Here is a 13679-nt window from a genome sequence, read left to right as displayed (position 1 = left end):
AATAATAGATAATGATGATTATAATAATACTGTAGCAGCAACACTAGTTGTGTGTGTCTTATGGAGAAACCACAAGGAACTAAAATGCTTGTTCTTGCCTTTTAATGGTAGCTCAGTAGCTATTGAGATCTAGGCTGACAAAATACATGAAATAGCTCTGGATTGTTTGTTTGGCCCTGCTTACAATACATGTGTGGATATTTCTGGTCTCATATTGACACGTGTGCGGGTACTATTATTATTGTTACTATTATTAATCTATATGCTACCCATCTGACTGGGTTCCAGCAGATTAAAACACAATACCACATCAAACATTAAAAACTTCCCCGAACAAGACTGCCTTCAGATGTCTTCTAAAAGTCAGATAGTTGTTTATTTCCTTGACATCTGACGGGAGGGTGCGACTACCAAGAAGGCCCTCTGCCTCACTAGATGTTTCAGGATATGGCAATATACTTTGTACACATAGGTGCCTTCTTCTGTTTCTAGAAATACAACTATTAGACTGTCCTTAGCTAGAATATAATTTTTACAGGATGACATTTAAAAATAAGCAACTAAATATCCACTTTGTTGTATTTAAGGAAACATTTTAAATAGAATTGGTGTTTTCATTTTACTCTTTTATTTTTGGAGTTCTTTTTTAAAATGGAATTATGATAAATACCTATTGAGGATCTCAATTCTGGTTGAATTGCAGATCCATAATTAAGCTAAATATATTTCTGTGTAGGGGGAGAAAGAAATTGTGGATATTTAAATGGGAGCTGCACAGGAGTAATATTTTTTTCTTCAGTTTCCATTCATTTGAATGAGCTGTGCAAAGGAGAACCCAAGGCATTCTGTCCCCATTCTGACAATGGATTGAATAAACTGGGGCTTAACCCAGATAAGATACAGAGGCAGTAGGTGGGTGGTTTGTCTGCCAAGTTGAGTGGGTGGTTTTTGTTTTCATTTTTATTATGTATTTTGTGGTTTTATCTTGTGAACCACCCTGAAATCTGCGGGTATAGGGCAGTATACAAAATTAATAATTAATAATAACAATAACAACAATAATAATAATAATAAACCTATTCTGGATGGGGTTGCACTCCCCCTAAATCATGGGTAGGCAAACTAAGGCCTGGGGGCCGGATCTGGCCCAGTTGCCTTCTAAATCCGGCCCACAGACGGTCCCGGGAATCAGCGTGTTTTTACACGCTGATATGTGCTTTTATAGAATGTGTGCTTTTATTTAAAATGCATCTCTGGGTTATTTGTGGGGCATAGGAATTCGTTCATTCCCCCCCCCCCAATAGTCCGTCCACCCCCCCCCCCAAGGTCTGAGGGACAGTGGACCAGCCCCCTGCTGAAAAAGTTTGCTCACCGCTGCCCTAAGTGATCCAATTTACAGTTTGGAGGTAAAGTGGTACCTCGGGTTAAGAACTTAATTCGTTCTGGAGGTCTGTTCTTAACCTGAAACCGTTCTGAACCTGAAGCACCACTTTAGCTAATGGGGCCTCTCACTGCTGCCACACCGCTGCTGCGCGATTTCTGTTCTCATCCTGAATACAAAAAAACAAAGTTCTTAACCCAAGGTACTATTTCTGGGTTAGCGGAGTCTGTAACCTGAAGCGTCTGTAACCTGAAGCGTCTGTAACCCGAGGTACCACTGTACTCAGCATCCAATATTGTCACTAGACTAGAGGCACAGGTGTCCTCAGGGGCTGAAAATGTCCTGCCTTTGATCGACTTCTGGTGAGAAATTGGCTACAACCTTACTTGGACAGAGATAGCTGGGCCACGTTATGGTCATCCATGCTCTGATAACCTCCCCTTAGATTATTGTGTTATGTATGTAGCTGCCTTTGAAAACAATTACCTTGTTAGTCCAAAATGGGGCAGTGAGGTTGTTGACCAAGACTAGGCAACTGAAACATATTATGCTAGTACATTATCAGCTATTCTGGCTTCTTGTTCATTTCCAGGCAGTTTTGGGCCAGGTTACCTGTAGGATTAAGGTACGCAGGTGGTGCTGTGGGTTAAACCACAGAGCCTAGGACTTGGCGATCAGAAGGTCGGCAGTTCGAATCCCTGCGACGGGGTGAGCTCCCGTTGTTCTGTCCCTGCTCCTGCCAACCTAGCAGTTTGAAAGCACAAAGTGCAAGTAGATAAATAGGTATCGCTCCAGCGGAAAGGTAAACGGCGTTTCTGTGCGCTGCTCTGGTTCGCCAGATGCGGCTTAGTCATGCTGGTCACATGACCCAGAAGCTGTCTGCGGACAAACGCCGGCTCCCTCGGCCAATAAAGCGAGATGAGCGCCGCAACCCCAGAGTCGGTCACGACTGGACCTAATGGTCAGGGGTCCCTTTCCCTTTACCTTTTTACCTGTAGGATTGCATCCTCCCACATATACCCAGACCTTGAGTCCATGATCTCTGAGTACTACCACCAGGTGTGATCCAACTAGTAGTGATAAGGCCTTCTCAGTAATATCACCCTGGTTGTGGAATGTCCTCCCCAGAGAGCCTCACCTGACCCCTGTTATTTTTTTCTGGTGCCAGATGAATACATTTTTATCCTTCCAGGATTCTGAGGGAGGTTTTGGCTTTTAAGGTACCAATTTTATTGATTTTTCTCTGGCATTGTGTGTTTCATAAGGAATTTGTACCAAGAAAGAAAAGGAAGGAAGGAAAGAAGGAAGGAAGAAATGAATGACTAAAAAAATTAAGAGATTTGTACTTTGCATTGCTGAATTTTAGTAGTATTTATGTATTACACCTGAAAGTGAGGTTCTTCAGTTCACCACCCAGAGAAATGCCATAAATAAATTAGTAATATTGATTAACGTATGGAAGGATGCAGTTTGAATTTTCTGCCTCTGGCACCAAAACAAAGGTCTAGCACAGTAAGAAGGTCTTCACACTTCTTATACCTTACGTGCTGATGACTGAGAATCATTTCATAGAATCATAGAATCATAGAGTTGGAAGAGACCACAAGGGCCATCGAGTCCAACCCCCTGCCAAGCAGGAACCACCAGCAGAGCACTCCTGACATATGGTTGTCAAGCCTCTGCTTAAAGACCTCCAAAGAAGGAGACTCCACCACACTCCTTGGCAGCAAATTCCACTGTCGAACAGCTCTTACTGTCAGGAAGTTCTTCCTAATGTTTAGGAACCCGAGGTACCAAAAACAGCAACTGATAAAGTTTTTGCATGAAGTAATTTCCCCACCCCATGGCATTATCTCACTATCACAGTGTGATGCAGCAGCAAAAAAAGCTAATGTTATTCTCGGCTGCATCAGTAGAAGTCTAGTGTCCAGATCAAGGGAAGTAAGAGTTCCACTCTATTCTGCCTTAGTCATAACACACTTGGAATACTGTGTCCAATTCTGGGCACCACAATTTTAAGAAGGATGTTGACAAAGCAGGAAGGTGTGCAGAGGAGGGCGACCAAGATGATCAGAGGTCTGGAAACGAAGCCTTATGAGGAGCTCTTGAAGGAGCTGGGTATGTTTAGCTTGGAAAAGAGGAGACAGAGAGGAGATAGGAGAGCAAATGTCAATTGGGTTCTCTCCAGATTGACGTTTGCTCTGATTTATTGCCAAAGAGCGGGTTTTCCATTGGAAAGTCGAAGGGCTTCAAATATCTTAAGGGCTGTCACATGGAGGAGGGAGCATGCTTGTTTTCTCCTGTTCTGGAGGGTAGGATTCGATCCAGCGGCTTCATGTTGCAAGAAAGGAGATTCCAGCTAAACATTCGAAAAAACTTTCTGACAGTAAGAGCTGTTCAGCAGTCGAACAGACTCCCACTGGAGGTGGTGGACTCTCCTTCTTTGCAGATTTCTAAGCATCTGTCATGGATGCTTTAGCTCAGATTCTTGCATTGCAGGGCATTGGACTAGATGACCCTCAAGGTCCCTTCTAACTCTTAAGATTCTATGATTCTCACAACTCATGTCACCAGGCACACAAATAATGGTACCTCTTTACTGAAACAATGGGTTGGATTTTGCTGGTCTTGCATTCTGGGAGTACAGTGGTACCTCAGGTTAAGAAGTTTGCTTCAGGATGAGAACAGAAATCGCACAGCAGGAGGCCCCATTAGCTAAAGTGGTGCTTCAGGTTAAGAACAGTTTCAGGTTAAGAACAGACCTCCAGAACGAATTAAGTTCTTAACCCGAGGTACCACTGTACCTCCAAACTGCAAATTTGGTACTTAACCCAAGGTACCACTGTACTCAAATAGGGCTTGCTTTAACCAGACATATATAGGATTGCACTGTGAGTCTCTAAATGACAAAAAATACAACACTGCACAGTTCTTTCTTAAGTCTCTTTGTAGTTCAATCCCAATATATCTACTACATTTTGAGTGCATGTTAACATCTGCAGAATTGGGGCTACTGTAAGTACAATTGTAGTTAGTTGTGCTTCAATGAGTGCCCACATTAAAATACAACCAATTTTGAAACAATATTTTATACATACTGTTTTTAAAGAGAAAATGTCTTTGGCACACATGTTACAAAATACCTGAACGGAAAAGAGAATTTCCTCTTACCATTTCTGCAGCTGAAGCTAGCTTTTAATTTCACTACTGGACCAACAACAGTAATCACTCCCAGGCAGAAATCTTTTTAAAAACAAAACAAACTTGCAAGCAGTTTTCACAACATATTTGCTTATAGCGTATGGTAACTTTCATAGAATGTGTGTCCTTGATATGCTTTATAGTCTAAATGGAGCTCTAGTAGGTTTTATTCTGATGCCTATTTTGAGTTAAGCTGAGAGAGCCATCTCTTGAGTGGTAGGAGGGAGGAACGAATTGCCTTAAGAACAGAAGAGTGCTGATGGGCTGCAGCTTTTGGTATCTGTCTGGTTTCTTACCAACAGCACAACCTTAACCATGTCTACTCAAATGTAAATCCTGTTGAAGTGTAGGGACGCAGTGGCGCTGTGGTCTAAACCATGGGTAGGCAAACTAAGGCCTGAGGGCCGGATCCAGCCCAATTGCCTTCTAAATCTGGCCCACAGACGGTCCGGGAATCAGCATGTTTTTACATGAGCAAAATGTGTCCTTTTATTGAAAATGCATCTCTGGGTTATTTGTGGGGCCTGCCTGGTGTTTTTACATGAGTAGAATGTGTGCTTTTATTTAAAATGCATCTCTGGGTTATTTGTGGGCGTAGGAATTCATTCATTTCCTCCTCCCCCAAATATAGTCCGGCCCCCCACAAGGTCTGAGGGACAGTGGACCGGCCCCCTGCTGGAAAAGTTTGCTGAGCCTCTTGGGTTTGCCAACCGTTGCTGTGTCCTAGCTTCTGTCAACCTAGCAGTTGGATTCAACCCTGAGCAAATGGAACTAAGATTGCAGTTTAAATTACTCTGGGATAGCAAATACTATTTGTTTGCAGCCTGCATGTATGCGGTTATAACATATTCATTGCTCCTATGGATTTATTACTGGAGATAGAATTTCTCTCTTTAGGGAAATGCAGGCTTATGGATTCCCTGGTCTTTATCAGCCACTTGGAGGTTATCCATACTTCCACTTGCCCAGTGCCTAGAAAGCATGGGTCCCGGCAGTTTTCCACATGCCCCATACTTTCTAGGCAAGGGTCATAAAATCATAGAATTATAGAGTTGGAAGGGACCCCAAGGATCATCTAGTCCAACCCCCTGCTGTGCAGGAATCTCAGTGGTTTTGCCCTTGCCCTTCCACTTTCCCATGGAAAACCCGCTCTTTGGCAATAAATCAGAGCAAACGTCAATCTGGAGAGAACCCAATTGACATTTGCTCTGATTCAGCAGTAAATATTGGATTTTCCCAGGGGAAAGCAGTGGTGCAAGGGCAAGTCTGGATATGATCTTAGTCTCAGAAGAAGAGTGTTATTCTGGGCCTCTTATATCTGTCCACACATGATGCGGGGTCCAAAGTAACTGGTTTCAGACTTCTCCAATCTTCTGCTGTCCTTCCTGTTATTGTGAAGATCAGTCAAATTTCTCCTAGGTGCTCCTGTAGGAGAAAATCTAGTCCAGGGTGTCCAATATTTTTTCAGAGGGCCAGATTTGATGAAGTGAACATGCATGACCTTTTTTTTTTTTTTTTTAGGATTTTACCCCAAAGTTAGGGACCGCGGGTGGCGCTGTGGGTTAAAGCCTCAGCCTAGGACTTGCCAATCGAAAGGTCGGCGGTTCGAATCCCCACAGCGGGGTGCGCTCCCAGCGCCTGCCAACCTAGCAGTTCGAAAGCACCTTCGGGTGCAAGTAGATAAATAGGGACCGCTTACCAGCGGGAAGGTAAACGGCGTTCCGTGTGCTGCGCTGGCTCGCCAGATGCAGCTTGTCATGCTGGCCACGTGACCCGGAAGTGTCTGCGGACAGCGCTGGCTCCCGGCCTATAGAGTGAGATGAGCGCACAACCCTAGAGTCTGGCAAGACTGGCCCGTACGGGCAGGGGCACCTTTACCTTTACCTTTTACCCCAAAGTTGTTGACCTTTTTTTTTTAGAACCACGGAGAGGAACTGTCTATGAGGGCCAGATTAAACCGACCATCAGGCCAGATTAGGCCCCCAAAACGGACTTTGGATATGCCTGATATAGTCGCTAGCTATATGAGAGACGTGAAAAGGAACGAGGTTGGCTTCCATTCTCTCCCTGAGATAAGAGTCCATTGCGATTGCAACCAACAAAAGAGACAGTCCTATGTCAAAGAACAATGAATCAAACTCCTCCGCAGTGTTTTTCATGCTCTGATTACTTCCCTGTGGCGGAATCATATGGTCCAAAAGGAAGTCTTTATTTTATTGTCTGTGTGTGGGAGCTAGCTGCGTGCTTAAGTGTTTTGTCAAAGGCAGAATGCTTTTAAAAGGCTTTCAGTGTGTGCCCACTAACAAGTAAATTGTACACGGAAGACGTGAGCATCCTTTCTGCTGAGCCCTATGTCACATCCGCTCCGTTTCTTAGTGAAAATAAAGCCTACAAAGCAGATGCTCGTAATGTGGCTTCTCAAATGGCCCATTCCATCAGGGTTGCCCTCTGGGTGAAAATATACTTAATATCTATGTGGTCTTTTGTTCTTATCTGTGTTGCTGGCATTAGTGAACATAAAGCTATATGCATTTATTTGGTTCAGATATCCTTGGGTTATGAAGATGTCGTTAAAGCCTGATTTGTGGGGGGTTGGGATGGAGACTTAGGGGAAGCAGAACAAGTTAAAGCATGATATTAAGCAAGTCTGTACAGCTGGCATGAATCCCAATTTATGTGAGTGTTCCTCGTCTAAACCAAGGATGATTGGGAATTTTCTGTTGTCTTGCTGTGGTTGTTAAAACGGAAGTGTCCTTACATTAAGTTACTGAGGTTACGCTGGCAATCTTGTACATTTAGAATTTTGTATTTGCATAAGACCTTGTTCTGGTTTTTTGGACCTGCTTTTTGTGTTAATGTACTATTAGGTTACTCTAGCCTTCAAAATGGTGCTGGCTAAGCAGAACATTAATAAATAGCCCCTTTCTCTTGCTCATTTGAAGAGGAGGAGACAATGTCTGAGAAATCAGTGGTATCTACCCTCGGGGAATAGGACACAGACACTGGGTGTCTCTCAGTAGCAATATTGTGAGGGTAAATATAATGAAGGGGATAGATTAATTAAATGGAGAGAAGACCCGAGAGCTGCTTTTTTCAGTCATCTCAGTCCATTTCATAAGAAGAGGTGGAGAGCTGAGCTGGGAGAAATAGAAATGTAAGCGTGATGTAAAATGGTTGCTCCAAAGGTCCGGTGGAAAGCCCTGTTTCTGTCCGTACAGATGAGCTCCTTCCTCTTTATCTTCAGCTGAGCAGGGGAAATATGCTTTGAGTTATAAACATGGAGAAGAATGTGTGTGTGCGCGCTTAGATTTCTCCAAAGGTTATGGCATGTGTAAGATAATATTTCTCTGCAGAAGAATGTTTATTGTTAAGAAAGAGGGTTTATTGCTTTTGATTTATAGTCCAACATATCCCAACCGCGCAAGGTGATAAACATTACCGTATGTTTGTTTAAATAAATCTTTATCAGCAGTGGAAGGGACACTGTTATTCATACCATTTACAGATGAGGCACCAGATTTGTGTCTTGGGCTGCAATGTGAACACTAGGGAGAATAAGCCTACATAGAATTGCAATGTGAACACTAGGGAGAATAAGCCTACATAGAATTGCATAGTCCAGTCATCCCCAACCTTCAGCCCTCCAGATGTTTTGGACTACAATTCCCATCATCCCTGACCACTGGTCCTGTTAGCTAGGGATCATGGGAGTTGTAGGCCAAAACATGTGGAGGACCGCAGGTTGGGGGTGCCTGGTTAGTCTATCATCAGAGATCAACAAGGAAAACATTTCTCCGTTGAGGTTTTTCTACCCTTGACCTCTCAGTGACTTTTGATATGACATAAAAGAAAAGATTAACGGGTTGTTGTTTTTTAAGTGCCCTGATTTTCTTCCAAAAATGGCATTCAAGTCTTGAAATAACCATAAGCATCATAACATAAAATACTGTATTATAATTAACAGCAGATTCAAGCAGTTTAAAACCAAGAGATCAAAGTCTCAAAGTCATAACCTCAAATAGTTAACAAACAAAAGCACTCAAGCTAGCAGGAAAAAACCCACTGGTCACCATTAGAACAGTGTTACCGGTCACCAACGGCTCACAAAAATAAAGACAGGCTTTGCCTGATGCCTAAAAGATAATAAGGACAGCTCCAGGTGAACATCCATTTCCATTTCCGGGGGGCCAGCTGCTTAACTTCAGACTATGGGGTTGCCTGAAGAAGGCCTCCAGTAACTATCTCATCTGTCCAGGAGAAGAAAACCCTTAAAGTACCTTGTAAATTTGTGGCTATGTATTAGCAAAACTAGACCTTTGGCAACACATGGAATAGGAGAGGACAACTTTTGAGTAAACATGCATAGAAATCACTTGAAATTTCTGAAGACCTTTCAGAAGAAGCTCGGTGTAGAACACATTATGTTAATTGTGACTTGTTTTGGACCTCCTGCTGGAGTCAATAGGAATAAGCAGGGCAGCTTTATGCTGGTTCTAATGCTCTCCAGGCAGTTGAGGGTTTCTCCTTTGTGGACACTTGTGAGCTGTTCTGTAAAGTTTCATAGCCCTCTTTCTGTCTGTACAGTTCATACCTCAGGTTACAGCCGCTTCAGGTTGCGTTTTTTTTGGGTTACGGACCATCGAACCCCGGAAGTACCAGAACGGGTTACTTCCGGGTTTCGGCGGCCGCACATGCTCAGAAGCGCCGAATCGCAACCTGCATGTGCGCAGATGCGGGTTGCGAACGTGCATCCCACACAGATCACGTTCGCAACCCGAACGTCCACTGTATAATATGTGTATAAAATCACCGAGTGAAATCATTTGGTGTGCGGATGATGCCTGACTCCATTTTTCCTGTAGAACGGACCCAAAGGCAGCCGCTTCAGCTGCAAACAAGCTTGTGGAGACCATAATTAGACGGATATACAAAATGCTACCAAGGCCAGCTAGTAGTCCCTCTTCTCCAGGGGTCAGTTTCCACTTGATGAATACCGTATTTTTTGCTCTATAAGACTCACTTTTTCCCTCCTGAAAAGTAAGGGGAAATGTGTGTGCGTCTTATGGAGCGAATGCAGGCTGCACAGTTATCCCAGAAGCCAGAACAGCAAGAGGGTTCGCTGTGCAGCGATCCCTCTTGTTGTTCTGGCTTCTGAGATTCAGAATATTTTTTTTCTTGTTTTCCTCCTCCAAAAACTAGGCGCATCTTACGGTCTGGTGCGTCTTATAGAGCGAAAAATACGGTAACAGTCTTTCTCTTTTGGTGAACCAAGTTCACGGTCTTGCTGTGCTCCAGCATCTACTGCAGATGTGGAGAAACCTTTGGACCCTGTAGATGTTGTTGAACTACAACTCCCATCATCTCTGGCCATTGGCCAGGTTTGCTAGTTCTGATGTGAACTGTAGTTCAGCAACAGCTGGGGGGCCAGAGGTTCCCCACTCCTGGTCTGCCATCAGAAGCAGAGCTGAAACATAGCGGTGGCTAAGGGCAGGTTCCACCAAGTGGTCATTTGGACGGCAGTCTCACTGTATCTCTCATCCATTCTTTTTCAGTAACTTCCAGCCTAGACTCTCTGATGCACTCTGAGAGGCGCACAGAAGCCCTCACCCACCAAAAGTATTTGGAAACATTAGTTGGTGTGCAATGCAGGGGCCTGGCTTTTTGTGAAGGCTAGTCACTAAAATCGTGTGACATTGCGCCTGTTCTAAACTACACTGGCTTCTTATTGGTTTCCAGCCCTCACACAAAGTGCTGGTTTTGACCCTTAAAACCCCTTGGAGCCTGTTTTCCTCTTGAGACCTGTGGAAGAGGCTGTCCTCTAGCACAGGGCTGTGGCCTTTTCAATTGTAGGCCCTCTAGGGAATCTAAGCGTTGTAAATAGGTAGAAGGTAAAGGACCCCTGGATAGTTAAGTCCAGTCAAAGGCAACTATGGGGTTGCGGTGCTCATCCGCTTTTCAGGCCGAGGGAGCTGGCGTTTGTCCACAGACAGCTTTCCGGGTCATGTGGCAGCAGGACTAAACTGCTTATGGCACAACGGGATGCTGTGATGAGTGCCAGAGTGCACAGAAATGCTGTTTATCTTCCCACGATAGCAGTACCCATTTCTTTACTAGCACTGGTGTGCTTTTGAACTGCTAGGTTGGCAGAAGCTGGGACAGAGCAACGGGAGCTCACACCATCACGCAGATTCGAACCACCGACTTTCCAATCGGCAAACCCAAGAAGCTCAGTGGTTTAGACCACAGAGCCACCCACTCCCCTAAGCATAGTGCTACCATCTTTTAAGAGAGGTTAAAACGTAGTTTTGATACAGTATTTTGTTTTATTTGTGTGTAAACCACATTGAGTTAAAATACTTGCCTTAAAGGTAGCTTGTATGTGGCTTAATAATAAATAATATTAAAATACTCGCTTAAAAATGCCTCAGAGGTTCAAGTGCCCTTGCTCCACATTATAAATGTATTATGTTCCATTTGCATGTTTCTTATTCCCTGAGGCCAGCAATGTGTTTAGATAAACATTAAACTGTAGGGGAGGCAAACAAAGGCATGTGCTGTGCATGAGTTGAATCTTGAAGAAGGCTTAATTTTGGTAGTGTCATTCCCCCCCCCTTGCAATCCCTTAAAAAAAAAAGCCATCCATCATGGTCTTTCAAAATTGCTTTCATGAAAGGAACTGGGTTTTATATAATCCTCTTCAATATGTAAAGCCCTAGATACTTCAAGTGCCTTGGGGGGTGTCCCTTAAAAAGAAAAAGAGAAAACCCTTCATCTTGAAAAGCAAGTGACAAGAGTGCCAAGAGATTCCCAGTATGTAACTTATGTATTTTTAATTAATTTCTGTCTTGAGTGTGACCTGAAAGTGTCAGTATAGAATAACATCTCTTAACATCACACTTATGTGAACTAATATTGAACAAGCATAACGTGAATCTTTTGAGCATGTAATATTTCTTGGCCTACTTTGCCTCTCTTCTGGGGGTTTTGCTCTTGAATGACTCACTGGCATGAATATATATATAGCATTTGTCTAAAAAGGACAGGCAAAGCAAAATCCTCTCCAACAGCTCTCAGCTACCTGATGCCCTCCAGATGTTTTTGACCACAATTCCCATCACCACCAGCCACCATGAAGGGGGCGGACATCTGGGGGTGGGGAGCGTTTGGCAATCCCACCCGCCATTGAACCCAATGTGTTTTAACTTTTTTTTAAAAAAATAATACATTTTTATCGATTTTAACATGCAAATTATAAAACATACCACACAAATTATTACAAACACAATCTTGTTGGGCTTCCATCAGAACCTTAGATGATCTTCCGTCTTAAACCCTTCTTACGCATTTCTTAATTTTGTATTGTCTTTACCTTTCTTATCCCATCCTCACCCCTTCTTCATTTTTACAATACTTCCCATAATACTCCTCACAGAACTTCTTGCAAACCTACAAACGTCGTCTGATCATCACAAATACTTTTCATATAACTCGTAAATTTACTCCAGTCTTCGGTAAATTTCTGGTCACGTCGGTTTTAGATCCTTCCTGTTAGTTTGTCTAATTCTGCATAGTCCATTAGCTTCATCCTCCATTCTTCAATCGTCGGCAACTTTTCTTGCTTCCATTTTTGGGCCATTAATATTCTAGGTGCTGTTACTGCATATAAAAAAAGCTTACATTCTTTTCTATTTATATCACTTCCCACCATTCCCAATAGAAATGCTTCTGGCTTCTTTATAAATGTATATCTCAACATTTTTTTCAGCTCATTATATATCATCTCCCAGAAGCTTTTCACCTTTTTACATTCCCAAATGTGTTTTGACTTTATGTGATTTTGGCCCATGTAAGTTGCAGGTTTACTGTACAGTGGTACCTCAGTTTAAGTACTTAATTCGTTCCGGAGGTTCGTACTTAACCTGAAACTGTTATTAACCCGAAGGACCACTTTATCTAATGGGGACTTCTGCTGCCGCTGCGCCGCCAGAGCACGATTTCTGTTCTCATCCTGAAGCAAAGTTCTTAACCTGAAGCACTATTTCTGGGTTAGCGGAGTCTGTAACCTGAAGCGTATGTAACCTGAGGTACCACTGTACAGCACTTGTCCCAACAGCGTGGTGGTGGTCCTGGAATATGCCCACTTCCAGCGATGACATTAAGCCCTCTCTGCAGTTTATCTCTCATAACATGATCACAGAGGAAGTCCTTGAGAGCTAATTAAGTTGGAATTGTGCTTCAGGTGATACAGAGGTCCATCGGCCACAGTTCCATTTGTCTGGAAGCACTGGAAGTCACACCTACTTACCATGGCCTTTTTGCACTTGAGTTGTACATTTTTAGGACCCTTTGTTACTCTATTATTTGTAGTTGTTTCCCCAGCTGTTGTTAGACTACAACTCCCATCATCCCTAGCTAGCAGGACCAGCGACCAGGGATGATGAGAGTTGTAGTCCAGCAACAGCTGGGGACCCAAGTTTGAGAAACGCAGATTTAAAATAATAAAGAATTTGGAACTCTGGTAGTCTGTTCTTTTTTTAATTAAAAAAACCCAAACATTAAGCAAGTAGCTATGGGTATTCCAGTGTGTATCTGGCACAAATGCTAATATTTATAGCTCCACAGGTAAAAAGGATCTTGCATGAATATGATGTCCACGTGATCTAATCGCCTTGATCTGAATATCAGTGGAATAAGCTAGCAGGATATAACTTGGAGTTTAGCTTTGATTTGCATTTCCACCCACAAACATTTCAAAATGTCAAATAAAATACGATTGTCCTGATTCTGTGGCAGATATAGATTATCTGATTCAACCTCTCCCTCCAATTAATTAGTAACACTTTCCTAAGTGGATATCTGCCAGCCAAGGCTTGATTCTTGGAAACAAGTTAACCCCTTAATTCCCAAACCACACCGCACACAGGATTTTTACAGCAGTAGAATGCCTCCACGCAATGTCTGCCACATTGAGCTCCTGAGGGAAGTGTGGGATAACAACAGAGGAAGAATATGTTTAGTGCTTGTCTCAGTATGAACTTAACGGATCATTTGCAATTCTAATCACCCCACAGAAACCAGTATGGTCCTTTCCTTTCAA

Source organism: Podarcis tiliguerta (assembly GCF_965153285.1).
Source record: "Podarcis tiliguerta genome assembly, chromosome: 1".
Classification (NCBI taxonomy): Eukaryota; Metazoa; Chordata; class Lepidosauria; order Squamata; family Lacertidae; genus Podarcis; species Podarcis tiliguerta.
The sequence above is the reverse complement of the archived record's forward strand: the minus strand, read 5'-3'. Positions refer to the sequence as shown.